The 17,729-nt window shown below is 41.4% G+C and overlaps 1 protein-coding gene and 1 long non-coding RNA gene across 4 annotated transcripts in view; both read left to right on the forward strand.

The window, feature by feature from the left end:
• The first annotated feature begins 1,598 nt into the window (after window positions 1-1,598).
• On the forward strand, window positions 1,599-3,827 carry LOC110989450 (uncharacterized). The gene is made up of 4 exons (XR_002599614.2): window positions 1,599-1,681; window positions 2,047-2,110; window positions 2,470-2,606; window positions 2,996-3,827. It is a non-coding gene; the product is annotated as an uncharacterized LOC110989450 (long non-coding RNA).
• Window positions 3,828-14,590: 10,763 nt separating this feature from the next.
• The window catches only part of LOC110989465 (uncharacterized), a 58,198-nt gene continuing 55,059 nt past the window's right edge, over window positions 14,591-17,729 (forward strand). For 2 of the 3 annotated variants that reach the window (XR_015426597.1, XM_022253859.2), the window contains exon 1: window positions 14,847-15,131. The gene's annotated coding sequence lies outside the window, so the exon portion shown is untranslated. Of the gene's footprint in view, window positions 14,697-14,846; window positions 15,132-17,729 lie in introns of those variants that run through there. The other variant, XM_087141889.1, reaches the window with a different exon arrangement.

Here is a 17,729-nt window from a genome sequence, read left to right on the forward strand (position 1 = left end):
GGAATTTTGGTGTAAAAGTTATCACCAAAGGCTCTGTTTGTTTAAACCAATTCATCCATCACGACATTAAGTGTGTTTTTTACTTTTCAAATTTCTCAATGCTTGATTGATTTTGCAGGATTTTGCAGGATTCATCCGATGTTGGGCAAGGGGATTGTTGGTTAAAACGTACAACAGGAGATGAGTTATCCCAAGTAGAGGCCGGGGAATTCAAGAATTGCATGTTCATAAGGTAAGGTAACCATTTCTTTTAGGCGTGAACATGCACAAGAACCCCGGATCATAGCAACTAGGCCTGGTGAGGAACCCTTCATGTTTATATCCAAGCAAAGTTGAAACATTTTTGTTCAAGTTTGCTTTTTGAACCATTTGGGAAACCTGAAAGCGTTAAAAGTAAGTTTCTTGAAAACTTTTAGTATTTTCTCAAATTTGGTAATAAAGTGACACCTTTGCCAAGAGAAAAACTTGGGGAAAAATTGATTTGCCAAGGTTCGTTTTTAGCAGTGAAATGGAACACTTTCAAGTCATGTTAGTATTTTCCCAGAATGGTTCAACTACATGTTGTGATTGTGCGGGGTGGTGGTCTCTCACAGGTCATCGGCTCAAATTGAGCATTTCCTGTAAATCTGACCTTGAAAGGACTATGGGATCATCTATATCCCGATGTCCTCAAGACGGGTGATGGGATCTTCTATATCCCTACATCCCCAACGCAAGACCAGCAGGACTATGGGATCTGCTACATCCCTATGTCCATCCGGGGGCGGATCTTGGGTGGCAATGAAAGGGGGGACAACTGACTCAGCTCCTTGGGGAGCTTGCATGTTAAGATTGTCTGAAGCTTAATATACCATAATTTTCCCTTTGAGGGAGAAATGAAATGAAATGGTTGTCATGGCAACAGCATCAAATATCTCATTGGTCTATGAAAGAGAATTGAGAATGGGTGGTTCACAGAGAAAAATTAAGTGTAGGGTAATGTTAGGGAACTTGCCCCTTGATCCGTCCCTGCTGCAAGGCTCCATCAGCGAAGGTCATCTCTAGGGCATACGTAATTTCCTCAGGGATTTTTTGTTAGCAGTGAAATGGAACATTTCACTATAGGAGTTTTTTCCCTTTTAGCTCAGTGAGATCTTTTATATCTCTCTGAGAAGTGCAGAGACTATGGGATCCCCTATATCCCTATGTCGTTAGGGCTTAGGTGGGTGCGGAGATCGATATGAAATTGGAACTCGCTCCAGTCGGAGTCCTGGGGGGTTCCAATGCGAGACGTGCGAAACCTAAGGGGTTAGGCGTGAGCTCCTTGCGCGCCGTCTAGCCCTACCAACGTTTTTGTTAGCCGCAAAAGATGCAGGTAGTTGTGTTCCTCGTGTCGAGGGCCGCGGACTTCTTCCATAGGGGCATGGCCCTGTTATCATTGATGGTTAGCAAGGGCGCTGGTACGTCCTCTCATCTCCCGGGGATGAGGGGGCGCGCGTGAGTAGGCAAGGGCACTCTCCTTCGGGAGGGCGGACCGGACAGTGGCAGATGGTGCCCCTGCGGCCACAGGGTAACACCAGTCTGTCCAGCGATGGGCCCGCTAATTGCCGAAAGCGTGCGGGGCTGGTATCCTGGGACCTTCACGTGGTGGCCCTGTTTTCACTAACCTTACCAGGATATTCACTTTACAGCAGCATCAAAGGTGAGAACATGACTACTCAACAATGTGATTTATTGAGACAACTTTGTTCTTTCGCTTAACATAAGAATTGTTTTTTCAAATAAGCCTTCTTTCCAGAGCTGAAATTATACACTGTGAAAGTGACATTCGTTGCCCATCATCACACTTCAACACGCTTGGTTGCATGAGACTACCGACTGTAAAGTTCTACACTTGTACAAAAGTTAACACGAAATCGGTCTCTATAGTGAACCTGGAGATTATGATTGATTCTCGGTATGTGTTATGATTTTCAAGTATCTTCCGTGAAAGCACAGTGGACGTTAAGTAAGAAAATGTGCTAAAATTGAAATGCCATTCACTTTCCTTTTTTTTCATTATGACAGGCAATGAGGAACGCTGAAGTGATACACTATGGACGTGATGATCAAAACCTCTACCTTTGTGCTGGTATGTAATTTTTCCATTGTGAACTGTAACTAGGTCACAACAGCAACAGATACATGACTGCCGTCTTGCTCCCCCATCCCCGGAAAAACCTCGATCATTATGCCTCCAACGTCCCCCTCCCTTTGTTGCTTTGTGGAATCAATTTTGCCTTGGATTTTGCACAAATTCTCCCCTACATTTCCTTAAACTTAAATTGAAGCCACATTCACCAGTCTCGTTTGCACTGGCAATTTAATCATTGTGTACCCCGAAATAAATGCCATTTGGAAGGGGCGATCAATTTTAAAATCGTTCCAATCAGACAGGTTCATTTCCTCTGAAGATGTGTAAGATTGTCTTTTGTTTGTTTTTTAACGAAGATGGCAGTAGACTGCAGGCTTTGAGACTAGCTTCCTTGTTGGGTAAAGCGCCGAGAGGCCAGATACATTCACTGACTAATGAGGCCTGTGATCACCATGGTAACACCAAGGCAAAGGCTTGCAGAGTGGATTCAGTGGTATGTGCATTTTATATTGCTCAAGTGTAATTAAAGAGTTTTGGGCAGAGAGAAAAATAAACTTCACAATCGCCAGGATTTCTTTTACCGTCAGTGCCTGTTTTTTGGGATGGGGCGGGGGTAATTCTTGGAGGCACTTTGACTTTTTTCGAGCAACATGTAGTGATAACTGTTCATGAGTTAAATGACACGATAGCAGCAAAAATAACTATCAATTCTTCCTTCGACAAATTGTCATGGCCAACAAAGTTGCCTCCATTTTTTAAAAAAAGGAAAAATGTGAATGAGAATATTTAATATCTTAAATTGAAAATTGATTTTTTGTAGTTCCAAGTTGTTGTAGCGAATTGTTCTTTTTAAAAAAATTTTTGATACACGTATTTGTTCAGTCCAGAGGCGGCAGCCAAAGAAAGCACGGGGATAGAGCTCGTGCTGGATGAACAGTTACTGATGACGTCTCCATGGCAACTCGCATCAAGCGGCGACGTCTACTTTGAGGAACGCAAGGCTTGATTAGAATTATTCAAAAGACTGTCAAATGCCGCACAATCAGATTTGATCAGAGATTTGCAGTTTGGTCCTAAACCTCTGCCCTAAACTGAACGGTCTCTAAATAGATCTCTGTAATCACATTATACAGCTTTCCTCTGACTAAATACCAGGTTCAATGCGCTCTTATTTGTTTCATTCCAAAAATCGAGTTTGCCAAGTTATCTTTTCAAAAGACAAACTCAAATTTTTGAACTTTTGTCTAATACGTCTTATGCCAAGCAGGACAGAAAATGGGCACTCCTTCAAAAAACCCTTTGATATTGTCAGTCTTCATGCAGCAGTAACTGACCATAAACACTCATTCTTATAGAACAATTTACATGAATTTCCCAAGCTTCCAAATGATGTAAGCTAGAAGCAGTAGTTGCAAAATTGTTGTGATTAACTATTTCATTTAATTGTTAGGTGCACAATTTGATTCTGGCATAGTATCAACATTCTCTTGTGATGTTATCCTACAATTACATGTGTACCGAATAAACCTTCCCTGAAAATAGCAAGCATTTGTAATTTATTTACATTTAGTCTTGTCACAAAACTGTTACCACTATGTTTAATTTCTTACTGTTTAGCATATGAAATATCTGCTTTGGTAAAGAGGACCAAATGAGTCAAGTTCCTTCACGTGGCCTTGCAGTCGTGGAATTAAAAAATTCTCGTTCTCATGGATGCCTTGTCCCTTTCATTATTTTCCAAGCATTGGATATTTGCAATCGGTTTAATTATTCAATTTCGTAAGTGGCTTGGATTGGGGTGTTTATAAGACAAGTAAACCACTCATCTTTCTGGTTGTTCTTGGAATGCGAGACAATCCCAGTTTTTCGTTTAAGCGATGAATTCAATTACAAAACTGAAAGATTAAATTGGTAAAATGAATGACAAAAACGAATTTGCATTTCCGATTCTGGTGATTTACAGCACACCGCGCCACCAAGAGTTTGCCTCAGACCGGCACTTCATGTTTACAATCAAGACGCTGCAGAAGTTAAGAGCACGTAATTTGGGGATATTTGACCGAGGCACACAAAACCATAATTTTGACGACCTATTAACACCCATTCACAATAAGCAATTTGAACCAAGGTAAAAATTCGGGGAAAAAATTCAAGTTTTCCGCGCATATACTGTCGCGGTCAAAGACTTTGTCGACTATTTTGTCCCATAATGCACTGCAAAAGCCTCTCCATTATAACCTCTTGGTGGCGCACAGCATTGTGAATCGCCCTTATTAATGCCTTTCCCGGAGTGAGACAAAAGACGATATATAGAACGAAGAAGAATGTATTGAATGCCCTGACAGTAAAATCTAGTGGTGTTATTTCGAAATGGGAATCAACCTTTGAGGCGAGTGACCCCTCTGACAAAATTAAACTTTCTTGGAAGAAAAGCAGTTTTAAATGAAAGTGCGAAATTAACATGGAATTAATGCTTGTCATATTTTGTAAGCAATGTCCGTAATGAATCATAGCCACGGTATGAGATCTACTTTTGTGAGCATGCGTTAAGGATTTGTCGTGGCAGTGTTTATGGATGCAATCTATAGTTTGCAAAGGGGGCCTCTTACAGGATGATGAATACACTTTTGTTATAAAAGTGTTTCAAAAATCAGATGATAAATTGGAGATTTTTTGTATAATTTAGTTTGCAAGTTTTCGTCCTTGATTTTCAATTTAATACTGAATTTAGTGGTGTCAAGCACAGTCAATAAATTCTCAGTAATGTCTTCTACTCATACTATAAAGGAATTACATGTCGTTTTTCTTACCATGTCTCAGTTTGTAGTAAAGTCCCACCGCATTTAACTGTTTTTATCCCTTGGGAATAAATCTGCCGTTTAGTTTTGGACCGGCCGCGGCCGTGACGAGAAAACTGCCGAGCGCCCTCTGTTGCATGCTGCTTCGCGGTGGTCTTCGAACGTTGTACCATGTTTTTAGTCGGGCTTCCGTCGTCTGGAACAATCAAATGTCTGCTTTGAATAATAGCAACATGTATTGACGCCTGGGGGCCGATCCTCAAAGTTTATTTCTTAAACGTCACAAGTCGATCACCTCTATGTAAATGGTCCGAACAAAAGCAAGCATTCCGCCGCACGAGGGCACTACGCATTTTGTGATAGACATTAGACTTAACTGCACAAGTATGATGGTATTTCGACCAAAAAGAACTTTGTCTAGCTATCTAGCTATCATGCAGTACAATCTTTTTGCATTCCTTAAAATCGTGTCGGGCGAAAGCTTGCATTTTGGAAACTGTAAAGGAGACCGGCCGCGAGAGCGATTGTCATTCCCAGCTCAGAATTCGTAATACTGCTCCCAGGAAATGTTACACATTTAAGTTTGATATTTTGCGTTCAATGTGTGAATGAGCTGGCAAAAGCATTTTGGATGACATTACCTCAGGCTACCTTCAATATGCAAGTGGAGCGTACTCCCCATTATTAAAATTTAGTGAAGGGGTAGGTCACTAAGTAGGACACATTTTGGGATACCGTTTTAAGATAAGAGGTCTTTTCCATGAACTACAAAATTTATCCTCTGATTGTTCACATTCTTAGATACGTGGGTCCTGAAAAAACAGTTAATTGGATAAAACAAAATATGATGACCTAAATTATGTCCTACTTGTGGGGTAACTGGGATAGCGAAATAGGGTAAGTGGGATATGACCAAATGATGTCATTAATTATCGAAACAATTCAAAGCGCACCTGTTTCAATCGCCAGGTTCTAATAATATGCTTTAGTACAAGCTGTACAGTTCACATCCATACATGTACAAAAAGTCCTTTTGCTCAGTTGTCGACCGAGAACAGTCTGGGGCAAGATTCGGATCCATGAAAACATCAAAGATAGGTCAGGGGCGGCACTTGAAACTCTGGAACCAATCATACCAGCCTCCACTCTGCAATGATAGCGCCCTCGTCGGGGAACAAGGCTTAGTCACAACACGTAGACGCTACAAAAAGAATGTACAAAAAAAAAAAAAAAAAAAGGGAACCCGGCCTTGCACGTATTGAACTGTGGATTGACTTCCAAAAGGTTTACATATTTGCTAAGATATTTTTTTTCTGGTACCAATCATACTGGCCTCCACTCTTCAATGATAGCGCCCTCATCGCGAAACAAGTCTTAGTCACAACGCGTAAGCGCTAAAAACTAAAAAGAAAGAAAAAACAAAACAAAATAAAACAAACAACCCTAGCCTTATACACGTACAGAAGTGCCAAAGTTATTTTTCAGGATACTGTGCTAAATAAAAGGAGGACGAAGGAAATTAGGTGGATCGAAAAATGCCAGATAAAAAAGCCCCAATAGTGATAAGTATGCACGTTGTGACTAAGACTTGTTTCGCGATGAGGGCGCTATCATTGAAGAGTGGAGGCCAGTATGATTGGTACCAGAAAAAAATATTTTGGCAAATATGTAAACCTAATGACGACATAACAGGTGCATGGTTAAATACAGTCTCCGTTTTTTTCGTCTCCTCTTGCAAACAACCAAAGGCGTAAGGCCATCTCAAACGTCACAGGTTAACAAGAAACGGAGGGCGCATAATACTTCCAAGGTTGGCTTAATGTTTCCCGTGGACATTGTTCATGAGGGGCCCCTGCTACAGTAGAAAACCCCCGGTGAAACTACCTGTAAGGGTGCAGTGTCCCAATTCAAGGAAAGTCTCCGCCAGGCCTTTCGAAAAGAGGGGTCTGTATATGGGCCAAGAAATGGTGGGATTGTGTCAGTATGGCCCAGAATCATCTGTGTAGATTCAGGGGCACCCATCTGGGGGCAATGCAGACAAAAGTGTGATTGAAAATTTGTCAGAAGAGCCCCAGGAAGGTGAGGGATATCATTTGAAAAATGGCCGCTGAGAAAACTTGGGAATGTTCACTTTTTTGGGGGGGGGTGAGTTTGTTTTTGGCGGAGAATTAAAAGATTCATTAGTTAACCTCCTAAAAATTGAAAATCAAATGAAATCTGAAGGACGAAACAACACATTGTGTTTTGTTTAAGTGGCCTCAGGGACTTCAGTGGCCTGCCATGGGGCTCCAAACTTGGTTGATTTTACACTATTTTCAATGGAGCTTGAATTGGTTCAGTGCATCCCTAACCACACTCGTTGATTGGGAATTCCCTCTGCAGAAAACAAAGGCTACTACAACAAATGCCACCTTGTGTCTGAGTAAGATGGATGAAATCGATGCCTGAAGAAATCGATGCCTTAAGAAATCGATGCATGAAAACGAGCTTAATTCTTTCAAAATAGCGAGGAGCTGCACGACTGCTGCGCAATGCCACCTCAAACGTCACGGGTCGTTTTGCAGTGGGTAGGAAGCCGTTTGTCATCAGTAGCTTTCTCCAGTGATCTTTTGTATGGATTGCCCTACTCTGTATTGCCATAGATCTTTCTATGTATCTAGTTTTCCTTCAATGATTTCTTGTGTCTTTTTCTTTTCATTTCTATGCGATTCATACAAAGAGGGTTTCACTGGTTTTAATCCTTAGCTTCAATTTGTCATTTTCAGTTCATGGAGAGCGGTATCTGCGATGTTTTATGTATGGGTGATCCCTGACAGGGTCCTGAATATTCACAATACATTTTCATGGTAGTTGCTCACTTTTGTGCTAGTTTTCAAAGGCCATATTCAACCTTTTAAGTTTTATTTTAAATGTTAAGAGTTTTTTAAATAAATAAAAATACATCATTTCGCCGTTTATGAAAGAAGTGACTCCCAGGAATGCGAGAAAGGGACCATCACTGACTCTGACGCGTCAGCAGTGTAAGTTTTTAAGTTGTGTGCTGCCGAGTTATCGGACTACTTAGGAGACTATCGCCGGAAAACCGTGTCCGATTATCTCAACCGCCACAGGTGGGATAGGAAAATTGTTGCCGTGGCCTGAGTGGTTTGCCGAGTCTGATTGGTGACTTTCGCAAAAGAAGCCAAGTAGGGCAACTTTTTAAATAAGAACGTGTCTTCAAGCAGCCCTGATGACAGACAATACGAAATTATAGTTGATTTGATACTTTAAATTTCTCCTTGGCCGCTGTAATACACCATTCAATAGAAGCTTGGTCAAAAACCATCTCAAACGCCGCAGGTTGATTAAGCATATGTGAATTTTCCCCCACAATCTCTCCGTAACTGTAATTAACATGTTTTTACGATTTTTTACCGAGACATTTGAAATGCACTTTCTAGCAATCTCAAATGTGCCATGTTGTTAACTCAAATGTGCCATTTTGGGCCATTCCATGGCAATTTCAGTCCCACAATCTGCATGAAATGAGCTGAACTGCTTTAGCTATTCATTTGTAATACTTATTCTTCCAGGAAAGAAATCGTCCGAGTCTTCAAAGGGAGCGATTCCCAACCGACTGTAGCATTTGAGATGACTTTCGACAGAATATAGCTCAATCTGATGTAATCTGATCGGGGTAAGCTCGTGCACAGCTGTCATCCTGGCAAAGATGGAAACCATCCCTTAGTTTTTCCCTCACTGCCCACAGTTTACAAATAAGGGCCTACATGCCCGGAGTTTGCAAACTGTAGGGTTTGCGCACATCTTGAAAAACAGTCATGGCTTGTAACTTTGAAAGACAGAGTGGGGGAGAGATTTGCCGGGGACTGTTTTGCTGGGACTTTGGTCCACGTTGGTCACATCTCTCCGTCAAATCCCCAGAGAGGGGGAAGGGGAAAAGAAACAGTAATGCTTAGTGGCCCCAAACCACAATCGACCTGTAGCATTTGAATGGTTGGACTGAAGGCGATTTTCTGCCAGTTGACTAGTCCAAAACCAACATACTCCGTTGGTCCTCAGCCTAGAGGAGACGCTTAGAAGATATGCATGCGGCATTACTATAAATGTTTGTTTTATCATCATTTTCAACCCTTCTCATTTTCCTGCGTCCTCCATTTCAAATCGACCCGTGGCGTTTGAAATGGCTGCTACGCAACTGTCGAACGAATGACGGCCCGACACACCTGGGTCCATCTATCCCTCTACAAGCATATGCAGCAAGGTATGAGACGGAGAGAACCCCCCCCCCTGCTTTGTGTTTGTCATTGTCTCGTAGGAATCTGGGGAATTCCTTTCAGACATCTTGGGGGGGGGGAATGTGTTAAGTAACAATAGTATGGAATGTGTATAGGGATTGGACATGTTGGGCGGGTACCCCTTGGTCTCATTTCCTGCTGGGTATATCTACAAGACTGGATATTTTTGTTTTCCCTTTTGCCATTTTGTGGTTACAAGTCATCCACGATTTTCTTCATGCCCTCTGTCCCAGGACGGACGACCTGGTATCATTTATCAGGCATCATCGGTTTCACCCGGCTGATAATACTTGTATCTGATTTTACTCACAACTTTGTCTCTGATCAGTTTATTTCAACTCATCATCAATAACCACACTTCGACATTTGGTCCTCTGAACTCTCTAAGATCATTTCCCTCCACTCAGAAATCATCAGTGTCTTGACAGTTTTCTCTTCCCCCATGACCATCAACTTGGTTTAATCATAATTTAAAACAAGGCGATAACCAAGCAGAAATCTGTGTCAATGCAAAACATAACTTTCTTTCAAGACACGCAATAGTCTTGCCATTGCCAGTGAGAATTTGATCATCTGCGTATACATCAACAATACCGTAAAACACGGAGACAGCAGGTCCCGAATGGAGCTCTGTGAAACGTCACTCTGGGGTTACGCTTCATATTAAATACACCCTTTGTGTGCGACCTGACAAAAACCAGAAAACCGGTTCAGAGCGCCTGCTAAACAGCTCTAAGCTACCTCACTTTGGCCAGAAGAATTGCATGGTTATCTGTATCGAACGCGTTTTAAGGTCTGTAAAAGCCACTCCCACACGTCACCACAATCAACACTTCTACTCTATGGATAGCATTGCAGTTGTAGATTTGGCATGGGGCGAAATCCCAAGGATGCATACAGCTAATGCCATTGTAACACCCCTCAATTAATCGCTCACAGCCCGCCCCATTTTACCTACCATTGGTAAGATCTAAAGTTAGTTTATACCAAGGCATTGCTTCAAAATTCCTATCGGTTTCAGGACATGGCCATCCGACCGATTAATAATGGACCAGCCATCGGCCACGGACGTATATAACAACCTCGACTTGCAACGCCTTTGTATGAAAAAGAAGCCAACCAGCGGCCATTTTCCCGAGCCGAATAGATATGAGTAGGTTGGCTTGCTTGTATTGACGTCAAGAAGAACAAAGGCAGACATTGCTCGGAAAGCTTTGTATTCGGCTCGTTAAAATGGCCACTAGCGGATTCAATGATCTCTATAAGCTGATTAAGGGCATTTGCGAGTCCACATTTTATTATACACGTCCGTAGCATCGGCTTATACTATTCCGTGCATCCTGTAAGTTATAGGATGGAATGTAGGGGGAGAGATTGCTTTGGGGCCTGGGGACTGAGCTGGAGGGCAAGCGGCTTGTTGGGCATTGATCGGATGACAGCAGGTGGTAATCATTAACCTGGTTTGAGATTTTAGGGAGATAAATAGGTAAAATTTATTTTACAATTTGTTTTTTATCCTAGGTACATGTACATGTACGTTAGAATAACAATATATTGGGGGGTTTATGTGGCTGTGGGCTTCATTTTCCCTCACATGTCAAATCAGCTATTTTTCTACGTAATGTTCATGTCCAAACCATGTAAAATTTATTGTCTTTTAGCAAACATAATATCAACATTTCGGATTCTCATTTTATTTGAAAAAAAGCCTGTTTAAATGGAATTTATCACTTATTCAACCACTCTTCTGAAGAATATTTAGGTGAAATTTTTCCACAAATGACGGTTTCGCAAAACTGACAAAACGCACTTTGGTTCAACACGGGTACCATTTACGACAGGGATGTCTGGAAATATTGACAGCTTCCAAAAATAGAAATTTACATCCACAAATTGTAATTTACCTTTCTTTCGTGCACATTGCCTGTGTAAGGCTTGTACACGATTACATAGGCTACATATAGGAGCGTATTTCATTGAGGGCAGGGTTGATCTTGCACGAGTTTCATTAGTATAACATATTTCCAGTGGACTCGAGACTTCATTCTTTGAAGTGTGGGAAAATCCTTCAAAACCACATTTAAATATTTCCCCTCTCTATTTTTTTTTTAATTTCGTGCTGCCGTGTAATTGAGAATAACCTTATGTTGATATAGATCAATTTCCACATATCTACAAACCCACACGGACATGCACCAATACATGTGTATACAAACAACATAATCTCACATATTAAGGGAGAAAGAAGATCTGATGTTCCACAATATTTTCTTGAGGGGGTTAAAATATATCAAATATATATGCAAGGCATATTTTCAATCCAATTTTTTATTTTTTGTTTTCAATATCACTTTAGATTTAATTCCTTCCTTTGCTTGACTCTCGGACCAAAATTTATTCTAAAGAATAGCAGGCATATGGTGTGGCAACACGGCAAAATATATCAAAGAATGAAGTCACTGCGGAATAATGATGGAAAACAGAAAATAAAGGAAAGACGGTCAATACCTAACGCCAGCCACACATGGCATGTCCATCAACAGTGAGTTGTGTTGAGTGAATAACGGAGGGGCTGTTGCTCCACTGAAGCCTTGGGAGTCAAGACGAAGGATTTATCGGCGAGCATTGGCCACTCGGGAACACTTCACCTGACAGCCAACCGATAATTAATAAATTCATCGGTTGGACCGTTCAGTCCTACGCCCACCCGGTAGGAATTTTGAAATGGTGTCCTACATCTGAGGCACTCTTCTCGTCTTTGTCAATAGTGGAGACTCCGCGGCTGCTAGGGAACCATTAATCTTACCATTGTGTCCTTCCTCCATGTTCTCACTTACGGTGGTTTTTCGTTCGTTGTAAAGTCGAGCATGCTTGATGCGAGCTTGTAGGCTCTTTTTGTACATTGCTTAGATCTCAGTGTTATTTTAGATCATGGCTTTCATATATTTTGGCTCTCATCGATCTTACCTCTGTCAATTAACTGCGAATTATAAGTCTCGCAACTAAGGGGAACATCTCACTGGTCCATGTCTTAATTGGAGGGGGGCAGGTATTTTCACCCTTTCCTTTAGCTGATGTGTCTCGATGCAGATTCCATGTTGGTTGTATTCAGTTTGGCTGAAGAACAAGCTTTAATCAGGGAACTTCTAGTTGTCATCAATTAAATAGGCCTAAATGTGCAATTCCAAGATATCATCGTGACTGTAGGCCTACTCGTGGAACCTTCGGACATGCCGTGAATTCTCATTTTCCAGAAAACCCTAGTTCAGCAGCGAGCAGCCTGAACTCGGCCGGGGGTTTTCTGGCAGGTCGAACCAGGAATTCGAGGATCCGCCAGCTACTGTTATCGCCCTCAGGGAATTTTGTTACGAGCTAAGTGCAGAACTGCAGCCAGGGTTTGACCTTGGCTTGACTGGGTGGTGAGTGGACTTTGCCAAAGGTTTTTTTCAACACACGTTCAGTTTTATAGGGGCTCGAAAGTAGTGTAGCATTCCATTTTGACCAGTTCTGGAACCACATTTTCCCGTTTTAATCGTTCAAATCGGTGCTCAAACACCCGAGTTACTTTAAATCTTTGAGCTGTGGAGTCGTTTGTATGGGTCACAACTTACTCAGCACGCATGCGTGAAAAGCTGCCTTGCAAGTGAATGAATAATTAACATGATCATAGAAATTGTTCCATGCGATATATCATAACATGAAATGGAAGTATACGAAAAAATAATGCGTGTCTGTGTACACATTCTGACCTTAATCGTTCATAAAAATATTCTCAATGAATTTAGTGGACACAGCTATAGGGTATTGATCACAAAGTTAAAGTTGGACTGTATTCCTCGCGGACGTAAACGGCACTCATGTTGCAAAATCGGGTGTGTGAATGAAGGCATCACGTGTCTTATACAATACAAAGAGAGTGGTTTTTCATACCATCTAGAATGGTGTCTGCTGAGGTATTTGAGTACAAAAGTGTAACGAAATAATTATGGCTGAAGGTCTCATCGTGCAGGAAAGAGGTCCAGGCAGCAGAGATATATAACTTCAAGTTATAGTTTTAGGACGATGGGAAGATGCAAAGATTAAAAAAAAAGCTTCGATGGCGCTCAGTACTTCTTGGTACTGAATACCTCCCCCGGTTGTGATTCCGCACTAGAGAGGGACAGGCGGGCGTCCAAGGGGGAAACGAGGCTTCCTGATCGAGGGGGTGGATCAAAATATGCACTGAACTTCGCCATTAGAATTGGGATTACGGTATGCACTAAACTTTGTTGTCAGAATTCAGCCGCTGATCAAAACATACTTTAAGATCTGTTGTCGGAATTTTGTCTCCTTATTAATTGCGAGGGCGCATCAAAGTATTCACTGAACTTTATTCTGAATTCCGCCCCTTTAAGTTACAGGGAGGGCGAAGAACTTACGGTAAAAACTAAACTTCGCTCTTAGAACGCTTCTTCAACAAATGATAATTTTAGGAATTACTCCTGCAAGTCTTTTAGGCAACCATATTGACAGCGTTTTGAATCTTTTTATACACATTTTAATACCTTTGTGAGTTTACACACGTTATTGGATATATTTGGAAATTGTGGTAGCTTAATTATTTATATAAAGTTCTGTAAAGCAATAATGGTTTTATTTCATTAATATTAATGCCCATGGACACCTTGTAAAGTCCACAAACCTGGCGTGCATCATCAATAATCAGCATTAGGGGTGCTAGTTCAGTCTGGCACCGCACAGACGGAAGTCTAGGCCCCTATCGTCCGCTGATGAATTAAAGTATTCCCCTCCCGATGATCATTATGTGCGAAAATTATTGGTCATGTTGAACCTACAGATTTGCTTTAAAGCAAAAAGGTTTTTTTAAGTTGGTACTCAGTTCAGTCGACCTTTCAGATTCAAAAATGGAAAAAAATTGTTTTTTTTATTGGTAAAAACTGTTATCCGCTGAAAAAAAATACCGAAATAAAAAATACTTGTCTCTGTCCTCCAAATGTTACTTTGCACCAACTTACAAAAATGCCTCAATTAGGTTGCCCTCTTTTTTTCCCATTTCCATTCAATCAATATGTACTTAAAATTTAATTCTATGGGAGGAGACTACACTTCAACCTCCATGGAAGCTTCCTTTAAAATAATCCTTTAAAGTAACAATTATCAAATTGTTCAAGTCGAATTTCCCTGGCAATTATACACAAAATTATTTTATTTCGCCTTCCCTAGACCGGTACTGTGTACATGTGCTCAATGTGGATGTACATGTACATGTACGTACATACATGTACTGTACATGTACATGTGTAGATGCACATGCACATATATACATGTGCATCCGTACGGGATACGTCCACACGTTGCGTTCCGCGTTGGGGGCGGGTTTCTGGAAAACTAGATCTGGCCGCAGAAGGTCGGATCTGGACTAGCCACCCGCAGCTAGTCTGATGATGGATGGTGTCCTTGATGAGAGTAGATGAGGACGTCTTCCCTGGGGTAAAGATAAAATGCAGCTGATGAGATGTTATTTTCTATTTTATCATAATTTTTTTTAAGTACACTTTACTGGCCTTGCACCGTCTGAACTGTCAACATCTTTTGAAAAATTGCACGTTGCAAGTGGTTTATGGCGCCCTCTGTTTAAAAATAGAAGGTCGGCCGTTGTTCTCGGGTCTAGGGGTCAATTCTTCATTCGTAAAAATGTAAACAGTTTGTCCAAGCAGTAGCACAGTACTTTTATTATACTATACATAGGCCTACTATTTTAAAAATAGCGCCTTAGCGGTGTGGGCCTACGTGACTCCGTGTACACGATGCAGGCTCATTCATGGTGGAAGTTATGCTGGTGTGTGGTCACATCGGTCGTGAGCAGTAAGAAGGGCCGGGAGTTCACCGGGTCTGAATTTTACGTTTTGGATAACATTGGAGTCGGTAAGCTTATTATAACATAATGGATTGCGTTTTGACATTCCCTAAAACAACTAACATGACTAAGCCTAGCCTGGGCATACAACTTGAGCCATTGCAAGCACTCTGTCCTGTTGCGTGCCATTGCCATTGGCATTGCCTTGTCATGGGTTCTTCCAAAAATGGGTAAAAATTCTGTACTCATGACTCATGTGGCACTCACCCGAACTACATGTATGTGGCAAAAGCACTAATTTATGAAACGCCTAGGCCCAAGGCGTACATGAACCTACGTAGTAATTGTACAATTTTGACATGTTTGAGGCATGTTTGGATGAATTGAGGAATATTTTATGCACTGTACATGATTATATACATGTACTTCAAGCGGTTTTGACGGCCATGATCAGATGATAGTTACTAATACTATGAGAAGCAAAACATGTGCACAAGAGAACATGAAAGTGAGCACAGCATTGTTTCTGACTGTTTGCCAACTGGACTCTGAACAGCTCGACCGTTCAGACAACTTGACCATTCCAACGGTCAGAGCCTCAGATGGACAGCTAGACCACTCAACCAGGACAAATCATTGTGTATGTGTATTGAGAAATGTAGATTTGTTAATTACCCACAGATTGTCAAGCTTGCGCTTGAAAGTCACATTGCCCACACCGTTTTTGCAATTAAAAGGATAAAGGACTGGCATGACGGGGCCGGGGGGACAGACCGTTTCCCACACTGGCAGAGTAGCAAGGCTCTCATTGGTGCAACCAAGGTACCTGTGCACTGTGGACTCTGCGCTGCGTCACCATGGCCACAGTGTACATGTCGACCGGTCCTGTGCACGGCCATGCCTGGTGAATTAAAGAAAACATAATGCGACACGCGCGGAATTTCCCCAGCACTCATTGTGCAATCCATGTTGAATGCCCAAATGTGAGTGAAAACAGTAGCTGATGAGAATGTTACGCCCCAACTTTAGCAGTCCCAACTATAGTTGGGACAGTCCCAACTGCAGTGCTGCAGTTGGGCTGGCCCAACTATTGTTGACCAATGTCTGTGGGAAATGTGTCAACATTATCCAAGTCAATGTTTCTCACACTTGACACAATTCATCTAAAATGTGGCACTTCATCCGTTCATTTAGCCCTATGACCAATGACACGACATTTGTAAACAATATGACTTTGGCACATGCTGGGCACATCATGCGCACAGGACCTATCTACTGTAGTTGGGCCAGCCCAACTGAAGCACTCTGGTTGCGACGGGCCCAACTATAGTTGGGACGGGCCCAACTATAGTTAAAACTGATGCTATAGTTGGGGCGTAACGAACAAAGCTGAACAAAATGCTGCTACTAAGGCCTTAGTAAGGGTTTTTTTTTTGTGTGTTATTTTTTACCAGTACATTGGGAAGCAAACTCTACAACTTTACAGAAAAAAGATTGTTTTTCAAAAGTTACAAATTTTTCTTTTATACACAGGTACATCGTAGTTTTAGGATGACCTTCGACCTTTAATTGCCATTCAAGCTGAGAAGGCTCTGTTTGCTTTTTGAAAAATTTTAATTGGTGTCAAAAGATGAACAAAGCTTTAAGCATGTTAAGGAGAAATATCATAACAGGAAAATTCTATTCTTGCAGTGGTTCGGGAACAGTGGCAACATTTGACGCCCCCTCCATAGGGTTCAACGTGGACTCAATTTTGAAAATGATGTGACATCTGTTCCTCCATCTGGCCTTAATTTGGAATGCATTTTGTCATGTTGTTTATGGGCTTCCGATCAAATCTCTTAATATGTGACAAAATAATGTTCAAAAGCAGTCAAAAAGTAAAACAAATCTTTCTTATGCTTCAAACGTTCCAGTATGAACATGATGAAAGGGATAGGAATGGGACATATTGAGTAATTACGGCAATTTTTGGAACAACTTTTATGTGCTGAAGTTGTACAAATTCCTTTGACAATCCTTGAGAAATTGACATTTTGATTAAGCTCTGTCAAGACAAGTTCGAGCAACACTACCAGTACCACTATAAAGACTACATGTACAGGTAGTACAGTGGAAGTTGACACTGAGTACAGAGGGCGCTGTTACTTGCAATTGATGTTGATGCTTTTGCAAGGACTGGAATGAAGGGCACAGACAGTGTAGTTATCATGGTTGATGGTAACCTATTCGCCTGAAGACAGTAGTTATTTTTTGGAGTTTTCCGGTATACATGTACATGTAGTTCACTGAGATGGCTTTGTTTGATATTTTCCTGTATTTAGAGTGTTTTCCGGTGTTTAGGGTGTTTTCTGGTAGTTTTTCGGTAGTTTTGCGGTGTTTTTCTGTGTTTTACGGTAGTTTTTCTGTGTTTTTGTTTTTTTTGGTGCTTTCCAGTATACCCAGATTAAGTAATGGATAGGGTTTTGTTCAAAGCAATGGATATTTAACCAGTTTTATCGTCCTGAGATGTTTTTGTCGCTGCACTGGCACGAAACTGAACATGCATAGTGAGCATGGTGAGTGCTGTTGAATAGACGTACATGTACATTGTACATGTAGCGTGACAAATCGTTGGGTCCATGCTTTTAAATGCATGTACTGTGCATGAATTCCGTGTGAATTTC

This window comes from Acanthaster planci, linkage group LG10, assembly GCF_054643075.1.
Source record: "Acanthaster planci isolate LZ-2023a linkage group LG10, COTS_SCS, whole genome shotgun sequence".
Lineage (NCBI taxonomy): Eukaryota > Metazoa > Echinodermata > Asteroidea > Valvatida > Acanthasteridae > Acanthaster > Acanthaster planci.